Source organism: Heterocephalus glaber, unplaced genomic scaffold, assembly GCF_053883595.1.
Source record: "Heterocephalus glaber isolate CG9 unplaced genomic scaffold, H.glaber_assembly_v1.0 deba00000594, whole genome shotgun sequence".
NCBI classification, from domain to species: domain Eukaryota; kingdom Metazoa; phylum Chordata; class Mammalia; order Rodentia; family Bathyergidae; genus Heterocephalus; species Heterocephalus glaber.
The window spans coordinates 26,533,588-26,544,171 of record NW_028258151.1 but is presented as its reverse complement, the minus strand read 5'-3'; the positions used below and the strand labels follow the sequence as shown (position 1 = coordinate 26,544,171).

The 10,584-nt window shown below is 34.1% G+C and overlaps 1 pseudogene; it reads right to left on the bottom strand.

The window, feature by feature from the left end:
* Nucleotides 1-4,261: 4,261 nt before the first annotated feature.
* Nucleotides 4,262-4,336, bottom strand: LOC147829555 (U2 spliceosomal RNA; annotated as a pseudogene).
* Between the last annotated feature and the right edge of the window lie 6,248 nt (nucleotides 4,337-10,584).

The following is a 10,584-nucleotide window of genomic DNA, read 5'->3' as shown; positions in this document are numbered from 1 at the left end:
AATATTTACATGTATATTGACACTTTCTGTTTGACAAATTATGAAGTCAGTCTTTCAAATTTTAAAATAGTCTATTTTAGTTCTTTGATCCAAAATAGATTATCACAAAATATTTCACTGCTGAGTCATACTTTGAAACTCATTCTTTATGAGGATATTTTAAAAGTGCCTCAATTTTCTTTATTATAAAATGGAGAGAACATGGGATTTTTCCTTTCAGGGTTGCCATAGAACTGAATGAGTTAAAAGATGTGAAGCATTTGGTATATAATAAAATATCATGCATTAGCTACTATTCTTCATCATTAATACACACACACTTGCCACAAATATTGTCGATAATATTAATGACGTTCTTATTATATGAGTCTGATTTGTCAACTAAAATCTTAGATGGTGGATATGAAACCATTCCTGCTTCATCTCAAGGAACTTTCAGCATACATTTATATCACTCTACATACTGAAAAAGGCACACTGACAAAATTACTACTCAAAAACCTTTTATATTAAGCATTCAGAAAAATTACTGAGAAGCCTGTTATTATCTCTATTAAGAAAGCCTTTTTAAATTTCTCTAGCTGAAATTTTATTTCCCAGTGTCATCGTTAAATAAATGGATGAAAAATTTTCATTTATGGGCGATATGACCCAATTAAGATATAACACTAATAATTAAGGAAGATAATCATAATTTGAAAACTTTCCTCTCTAAATTACAAAGAACTTTTTGAAATCTGTCATTTCAGTTCCAGTATGTAACATAATGAAAAGTGAACGCTTTTAAACGTTCTGTGCTCAACATGAAATAGAAAGTGTTAACAAATGAGAAAGGTCTGGAAAGACTAGTAGGATCAGCAAAAGCAGTAATTTATGAGTACAATAAGAATTTCCATGTTTCATCCAGCCCAATGTCTCCTTTCTGAATGATTCTAAGATAAGGACAGTATAAGAGATTATACGGTCATGTGAGTCTAGTACATGAAAGCACACAAGAGAATCTTAGCCATTTCCGAAAGGAATACCATGTTTGTATCATTTTGTACAAACAAAAAATTTAGATTATATGATTAAGAAAAGTAAACTAACAACAAGATGCATTTTGTTCTTTATTTCTAATATGACTAATTTACATACATCACTTCATCTCTCCACAAAATGTACAAACAAGACTTTTAAAATAGCTTTTATTAAAAAATAGGTTTTATTTTTGCTTTTATAGTTTCTGCTGTTCTTGTTCAGATACAATATTGATAACACACAGGTAGTATTTTTATGATAACATCTTAAGGACATTTTAGAATTCTTGTAGGAAGGAGAAAGGAGTGAATAGATGAAACAAAGATTTTTTTAGGGAAATGAAAGTCTTTTGTATGATACCCTAATGGTGGATATGAGCCACTGTGTATTTATGAAAATCTACCCTTTCTGAAAATCCCAAGAAAGGCAACAAAATGGGATGAGATGTCTTATACTTGGGACAGGAAGAGGGAATTAAGTCAAGGCCTCAGGCTTGGATAATAGTATGAGGCACATCACGGCAAAACTAGTGTTGGGTAGAAACCCATATTGCCTGCTTTCAGGACAGCTCTCACAGACTGAACCCCAGGAAAAACAAAGTCAGGTGGCCACTATACAGCTCCACTGCCCCTTCTCCAACGTTGGGCAACAAAAAGTGGAACAAGACTCTACTCAACGAAGGCTGCTGAAGGAAAGATATCACAGCTCTCTGCTTTGAAGCTCAGTGCCTGACCTTATTGCTAAGTGGAAACCAAAGGCCCCTACACCTAGACCAATGCTCATTGAAGGAAACCTCAAACTAACCCAGGCATCTTACAGAGATCTGTTAAAAACTAAGGCAACAACACTGGAATGTATAACGCTCGCTGGTTCAAAGTAACTATATGAATTTAGATTGCTCTAATATCATAGACATGGTGTATAAATCATGTATTTGTTATGAAAACTAAAATAAAATAAAAATTAATGCTAACTCCAATAAAATATTGATATACACAGTACAGAAATATTCATTGTCTATTGAATGTTCAAGATATAGAAAGCAATGGGGTAGAAAGTGTAGAGATTTTTATCAGTGTAATTTTCACTTCTGCTAATTTTATCTTTATGGTTACATTGTTGTCCCTTTAAAAGTTTTTTATAATCTAATGATTTGTTTTGTAAGTCACTTAGTAATCTCAAAGCAAAAATCTATAGATAGACCAAAACTAATAAACAAGGAATCAAAGGATGCTACTAGGGTCAATCACATAACCAAAAAAGAGACTAGAAAGAAAAATTAGGAAGTATAATAATGCTAGAAAACAAGTTACACATTGGCTGCAGTCAGATCACGTCTACTGAAAACAACCTTATGTATAAACTGATTAAGTTCATTAATTAACAGTCATAAACTGACTTGGTGGATAAAAAACAAGACTCTGTGATGCTCCCTGGAAACTCACTTCATCTCTAAAAAACACAAAGACTATGAGTGAAGGGATGGAAGAAGATGTTCTGTGAAATAGAATTTCAAAGAAAGCAGTAGTCGCCATACTTACATCAGATAAAACACACATTAAATCGAAAGGAGTCCAAAAGAGACAAGGCATACATTATGATAAAAGCTTCAATTCATCAACTGGAAATTACACTTTAAGAATACACAAGTCAAAAAAAAAAAAAGAATACACAAGTCATGGTTAAAACATAAGATGATAAGATGAAAGTTTAAAAAATATGACAGTAAAATGAACATTAAAATTTATCCCCCCGGTATCCCCCCACCACAGTTCTCCTATCATTTTTGCCTCTTTCTGAAGCAGTTCTGGAAGTCTTCTTTCATGAATGTCCTTAATTATACCGTCTTGGCTGCTTCAATATCCTGAATGGATTCAAAACATTGATGGCCATTTTGCTCAAGTGAAAACATTACATAAGTGACTCAAAAGATCAAAAAATAGAACTAGCATATAATGCAGCAGACCCACTATTGGGAGATATCCACAGGAAAGGAAATCAGTGTGTTGAAGAGATATCTGCATGCCTACATTTATTGTATTATTATTCACAGAAATTAAGAAATGGAAAAAACCTAAATGTCCATCAACTGATGAATAAAGAAAACTTGGTAAATATTCACAATGTAATAATAATAATGAGATCTTAAAAAAATGATGAATTCATGCCTCTTGTGTCAACATGGATGAATTTTGTGAGGATTCCTTGTCATTTATTGTTTTAACATGCTTTGGCTGAAATGACAAGCAGCCATAGACTAGGTGGTTCATAAATAGCAAAAATTTATTTTTCACAGTTCTGAAGCTCTAAATCATGTTTGTAGCAGATTTCTTAAATGGTGAGGGCTCTTTTTTTAGCTCACAGATTCTTACTATTTTGTCTTCCATATCCTCACATGGAGGAGACTATAGCCACTTTTAAAAGGGAAACAGTCATAATCTTTCTTATAGATTCTGCTTTTATATCCTAATAACCTCCCATAAACTCTTCAAATACTCATATTGAATATTAAATTTCAATCTATTAATCTGGGGAGGATGCAAACACTAGGACCGTATTGCCTAGCTATGTTAAAATGATGTGTGTGTGTATTTGTGTGTTAGTAGATTGTGAATTTTGCTATCTAGTTAATATGTTTGATTTTTCAAGGAGATCAATCTGAGAACATTCTCTTTATATAAGAAGTACACAGTCAAAAATAGAAAATGAGACAAAGGGAGATACTTAGCCAGCTTAAATTCTGAATTACATGTGCTATTGGAAGAGAAATGTTTGCTATTTGAAAAAGCTCCAGAAAGTCTATGTTGTTAGGAATACATGAAATATTAGTTCCTACATAAAAGTGAAGGGATAAATTCTGGTATGTTTTAGAGATATTTTACTAATGCGCTTCTGAGAGTTGCTAATCACATACCCTTTTAAAAAACAAGAAATGTGAGGAATGGGATAAGAGAAGGGAATGTACAAAGAGATGCTGAAATAAGCATTTGTGCAATTATCAGTTTTATAGAATAATTATAGATCTTTTAATGACTAAACTTAGGAAATCTACAAAGCATTAAGGACATTTTTCCTAGATTTTGAAATGCAAGGATACTAAGGATTTCTTCTTGGTTTATGCAAACCCATCTGTGTAGTTTTTATGATATTTGTGAATGTTTGAGCCTCTATCTGGACCATAATTGACTATCTGCTTTAATTGATTAGTTCTTATCAATAGTCAGTGGCAGGATAAATATCAGGATGTTTATTATTCATTCAATATAGAGTAGTCAGATTACTACACTTGATCTTAGCCAAAAGGCTGAGAAGCGATAGTGGTCAGATTACTTGTGAGCACCGAGCTGGTACAAATTCACACAAAGCCTTATTTGCCTTCAATTCATATTGTAGCACCCCAAATCACAAATAATCTAAGAAAATTTTTTCAGTACATTGTCTTGGATCTAATCATCCTCTTTGGAAATCTGATATCTAAGACCTTCATCTAGTTTTGCTGCCACAATGTTTTCAAACTTACTACTGGAATGAGGAAAGTGAGATGTTCTATCCCTTTGGGTAGGAATATAACCTTTCTTTGGAAACAGAATTGAGGTTTGTAATGACATGTAATGTTTTTTATAATGTTATCTAATAGTAACTCCAGAAGAATATGCTTATGTAGATTGTGGCTTTATTTTGTTGCATCTATTCTCAATAGCATGTAAACTGTGTTCAGAAATTCAAAAGAATATTATTAATAAATAGACTATACTGTTTAGAATTTGATGTTTCCTCAAACTAGAATGACCTTTTAGAGCTCAGGTTTGTAAAGCACTCTCCTAAAAATGAGTTTTGGGCATTTTTTAAGCAACAAAGAATGCTTTTACGTGTCAAAAAGATTGATTGGCAGTGCTGATCAATATACCTCAAGAGAAAGATACTTTTGTAGATATCATTTCCTGGTGTGGGTCAGAGGTGTGTGTGTGTGTGTGTGTGTGTGTGTGTTTTGTTGTCATTGTCAATATTATTTTTCTGCCCCCTCCCTTGTTTCTAAGAAAAACAAAGTACACTCATGTGCCAGGGCCCTTTGCCCATATCAGATTTATTGGTGTCCATTAATCATCCCATTGCAACTATGTCCTGCTAGCATAAGATAAATGGAGCTATTCAGTCTTTTTCTCTTCTATAGTTGCTTGTCAGCTCCTCCATGGAAAGAGTGGTGGTGGTAAAATTAAACAACAGAAACACAGTATACAAAGTCTTTCAAAGTGAAGTTCAAGTTGCAATAACTTTATCATCGGGGATTTCTCCCATATTCTCTTCTGTGAGCACTTTAAATCCAAGTCAAATACCTAACTGTAAATCTCGACAGCACAACACATAGCTTAGTGAACCTTGTGTTTGTATGCATCACATTGGATCGATTTTAAGGTGTCTTTCTTTCCCTCCATCCTTCCCTCTTTCCCTCCCTCCCTTTCTTCCCTTCTTCCTTCCTTCTCTCTCTTTTTCTGTCATTCTCTTTTTCTGCTTTCCTAAAGTGACTGTACCATGCATAATCCAGAATGTTTTTCTCCATAAGAAGCTTTTACTCTTAATAGTATATTTGCCTAACATTATATTAAGTCTTATTCAAAAACAATTGCACCACAGTGCTCATCAACTGTCTTAAAAAGGTTAGATGCCTTAAAAAAAATCAGAATAGATGGTCTCTACTTCAAACTGAAAAAAGCCATCTATGAAAAACCAACAGCCAATATCATACTAAATGGTCAAAAACTGAAATCCTTCACACTAAAATCAGGAACAAGACAAGGATTTCCACTATCACCACTCTTGTTCAATATAGTTCTGCAAACATTAGCCATGGCAATTAGACAAGAGAAAGAAATAAAAGGAATAAAGATAGGAAATGAAGAAGTCAAATTGTCCTTATTTGAAGATGACATGATACTCTATAGAGAAGACCCCAAGAACTCCACCAAAAGTGTTCTAGATTTAATAACCAAATTCAGTCAAGTAGCTGGTTACAAGGTCAACACAGAAAAATCAATAGCTTTCCTCTACACGAATGACAGACTCACTGAGAGAGAAATAGGGCAAATAATTCCTTTCACAATAGCATCCAAAAAACTGAAATACCTAGGAATCAACCTAATGAAAGAAATCAAAGACCTCTTCTCTGAAAACTATGGCACTCTGAAAAGAGAGATTGAAGATGATATCAGAAAATGGACAGAGATCCCCTGCTCCTGGGTAAGAAGGATTAATATAGTGAAAATGGCCATACTTCTGAAACTGCTATATAGATTTAATGCAATTCCAATTGAGATCCCAGCAGCATACTTCATGGACCTTGAGAAAACAATCCAAAAATTCATTTGGAACAAGAAGAGACCCAGAATAGCGAAAGGAATTCTAGGCAACACAGACATGGCAGGGGGTATCACAATCCCCAACCTGCAACTCTACTACAAAGTTACTGTGATAAAAACAGCATGCTACTGGCAAAGAAGGACCAGTGGAACAGATTAGAAGATTTAGAAACAACGCCAGATACAGTCAGCCATCTCATCCTTGATAAAGGAGCCAAACACCCTCACTGGAGGAAAGATAGCCTCTTTAATAAATGGTGCTGGAAAAATTGCATTTCAACTTGACAAAGTTTAAAACTAGACCTATATCTCTTGCCATGCACTAAACTAAAATCAAAATTGATTGAAGATCTAAATATTAAAATAGAAACTCTGAACCAGTTGGAACAGAGGTTAGGTAGAGCTCTCGAAGACATTGGTGTAGGAAAAGATTTTATGAACAAAACCTCAGTTGCCCGTAAACTAGCATAAACAATCAACAAGTGGGATATCTTCTTATTAAAAAGCTTGTGCACAGCAAAAGAAACCACCAGCAGTGTGAAGAATCAACCCACAATGTGGGAAAATATCTTCACCTGCTTTTCCTCAGACAAAGGTCTACTATCTCTAATCTATAAAGAATTTAAAAAGATCAGACCTCCCAAATTTGAAGACCCAATCTGAAAATGGGCATCAGAAATGAACAGACTTTCTCAGACAAAGAAGTAGAAACAGCAAATAAATATATGAAAAGATGTTCAATATCATTGGTCATTTGAGAGATGCAAATGAAAACAATGCTGAGATTCCACCTCACTCCAGAAAGAACGGCTGCTATCATGAAATCAACCAATAACAAATGCTGGTGGGGCTGTGGGGAAAGAGGAACCCTGCTCCACTGCTGGTAGGAGTATAGACTGGTGCAAGCACTGTGGAAATCAGTATAGAGATACCTCAAAGAACTAGGACTGGAAGTTCCATTTGATCCCGCTATTCCACTGCTGGGGATCTTCCCCAAAGAATTAAAAGAACCATATCACAGTGATATATGTGCACCCATATTAATAACAGCACAGTTTGTGATAGCTAAAACTTGGAAACAGCCCAAATGCCTATCAACTGGAGACTGGATAAAGAAAATGTGGTTTTTTAATAAAATGGAGTACTATTCAGCCATAAAAAATGTGAAATTAGAAACATTTACAGCTAAGTGGATGCACATTGAGGCGATACTCTTAAGTGAAATAAACAGGACACACATGTATAAATACCAAATAGTTTCTCTGGTGTGAGAAACTGAAAGTGTAAATAAGGGCTAAAATGTATAATAGGTAATGTGAAATAGGAAGAAAAGGGGCAAAGGGGAAGGAAGTGTGAAGGATAGGGGAAAGGATAGAAGGGAATGCAATTAATGTGAGAAAATGGAAAAATAGGAACAAAATCTTTGTAAATAGTGAAGAATGGATGGGTTGAAGGGAGGGCTGGGGAAGGGTGAAAAATAAGAACCAAGAGAGATTATGTAAAGGTACAAATTTCCGATGATGAATGTCATTATATTGTATACCTAAAATGTACCAATGATTAGAATGAATAATCGATAATGTAAAATAGGAAGAAAAGGTCCAAAGGGTTAGGGGTAGTGGGAGGGGCAGGGGAAAGGAAAGAAGGGAAAGGAAAAATGCTGAGATATGGAAAAAATGGAAATAAAGTCTTTGTAAATGGGGGGGTGGGGGGTGGGGGGGTGAAGGGAGGGCTAGGAATGGGGAAAAAGTAAGAACCAAGGTGCATTATGTAAAGGTACAATTCCCAATGAGAAATGTAATTGTGTTGTATACCTAAAATGTACCAGTAAAAGAATTTTTTTTAAAAAAGAAGAATACACACATGATAGCCCTATGAAGACTACTCTTTCGCTGACTTGAATATAATTAACCGCTAGAAAATCACGAAGTACTATAATGCGTGTATCTGTAATATGTATGGCTCTATGGTGGCAAGAGAAAGAAAGGAATCTGCCTTGATTACAGAATTTGTCATGGCATAAAAGGGAGGGCAGCACTTGAAATGAATCTTAGCACAGTGGGAGACTTTGACATATAAATAGGAATATGGTTGTCAAAATGCAGGAAAGAATATGTTCTAAGGCAGAATTGACAGTATTCTTCTGAGAAGGCATCTTTTTTACATTCACTTAAGGTATTTGCTCAACCTCAAATTCCACCCCGTTCCAACTGCATTTATCACTCTGTACATAATATGTAACATTTACATAAATGTACTATGTATTAGCAACTGCTATGAACGTTTTCTTAAATCATGCTTTTGATTAAAAATTTCTTGTATGATTACTATTTGTGTGTATCTGTGTGTATGTAGTACTGGGAACTGAACCCATGACCTTTACATGAAGCTCCATTCCTAGCCCAATTTTTTTGAGGGGACAGAAATTCACTGAGTATCTAAGTTGCATAGGCTGGGCTGCTGGGATATAATTACTGTACTACTTTGTTCTTCACTGTACAGATGAGAAATCTAAGGAACAAAATAATTAGTTAAATTTTCCAAATGAACAGAGATCAAATCCAAAAAGGGGCTGAGGGTTGGGGATGTAGCTCACTGGCTCTGCACCTGCCTTTGATCACCAGGACTGAAAAAAAAAAAGAGGGGGGGGTGCTGAAATTATTTTGATTTCCAAATCCTTGCTCCTTAGCTTTACATTATTTGAATCATTTTCCAGATATCAACTTATATCATCATTCATCCAGTTATTTGTATTTATTTTTAAATAATAAATTTCTTAACGTAGAAAAATATTTTATCTGAAATTATATTTACGCTAAATTGACCTGAGTGTTTTAACTTATTCTTTCAAAATCTTTGATCATCAGTGACATGAACGTTAAAAGTGTTAGTAGAAAAAGGTTGCTTGATTAAAATACGCTACATAGTCTTCAGTCAAATTACTTAACCTCTAATTCTATTTCCTTTCCAAAAAATGTGATTATTGGCTAGTCATAATCTTTCTACCACAATATTATAATTTGGAAGTATGTTCATGAGTCATGTATAGTAAGGTAAAATAAAAAACTAATAAATCAACATTAAAGAAGTGGAAGTGTTATCCAGCTTTCCTTACAGCCAGTGTAGTCTAATGTACATAGATTTAGCATTGCAAAACATTTATTCGGAAATGAGCTCTGATGGAGCATGCATCCATTGTGCTGTTGGTGACAGTGATAGAGGAAAGCCGGTGTGGGGACATTTCCAGACGTTTGCTTATTAAGCGTGTCCCACAGAGTTTGTGTGTTTTCTCTACATGCTCAGGCTTTCTAATGATCCTTTGAGTCTTTTATGAATTCTATCTAGTATTGAAGATAAAATGAATTCTATATTTATCAACTCCCATAATCAACAAACCAAGATTTGAAATCTATTATTAGAACTCAAAGCAAAACATAAAGCACTCAATGCAACTCCTGCATACAAAGTGGTTGGAAGATGGTGACTATTAATATCCAAATGAATTTTTTTGTGACTGTGTTATAATAAATATTTTGAAATGCTCTTATTTGATAATTCAGCTTATGCACTGTTCTCGCTATTCCTGAAGTACTATCTTATTTGACTGCTTCAGGTATATAGTAAGTTTATACAGACCCAGAGTTCAGTTTTAAAAATAGAGCTCCACTTTTAAAAATAGAATAATTGGAAATACTTAATGTTGTAAATAGGTTGCTTAGCAAAGTGATAAATGAGTAAGTTGTAAATGTGTAGCTGAATATGACAAATCTCACACAAATACAATATATAGAAGGAAAACTTATTATTTCTAAATTAATATACTCATGGAATAATTACAGAGAGAAAGGAGGGTGGGAAGGGGGAAGAACCCAAGCATAAAAAAGATCCTAATGAACTTATAGAATTCATAAAGAGCATATTATTTTTTGCAAGAATATTTATAGTCTGTTTAAATATCCTTTTGACCAAAACTTTGATTTTTTAAAAAGTAGATAATAACTTGATGAAAAAGGCCCAAAGGAAAGACTGTTAGTTTGAGAGAAAGAATTCAGAAATGATGAAATCACGTGCATGTTATTTTTCTGGTAGAAACAAATAAAGACTGTGCAGAATTTTGAACCAGTCAAACTAATCCTATTCCTTCTTAACTCTGCTGGTTTTGCAGTTCACTCTTATTTTCTAAAATCATAGAATTTGAATATTACATCTC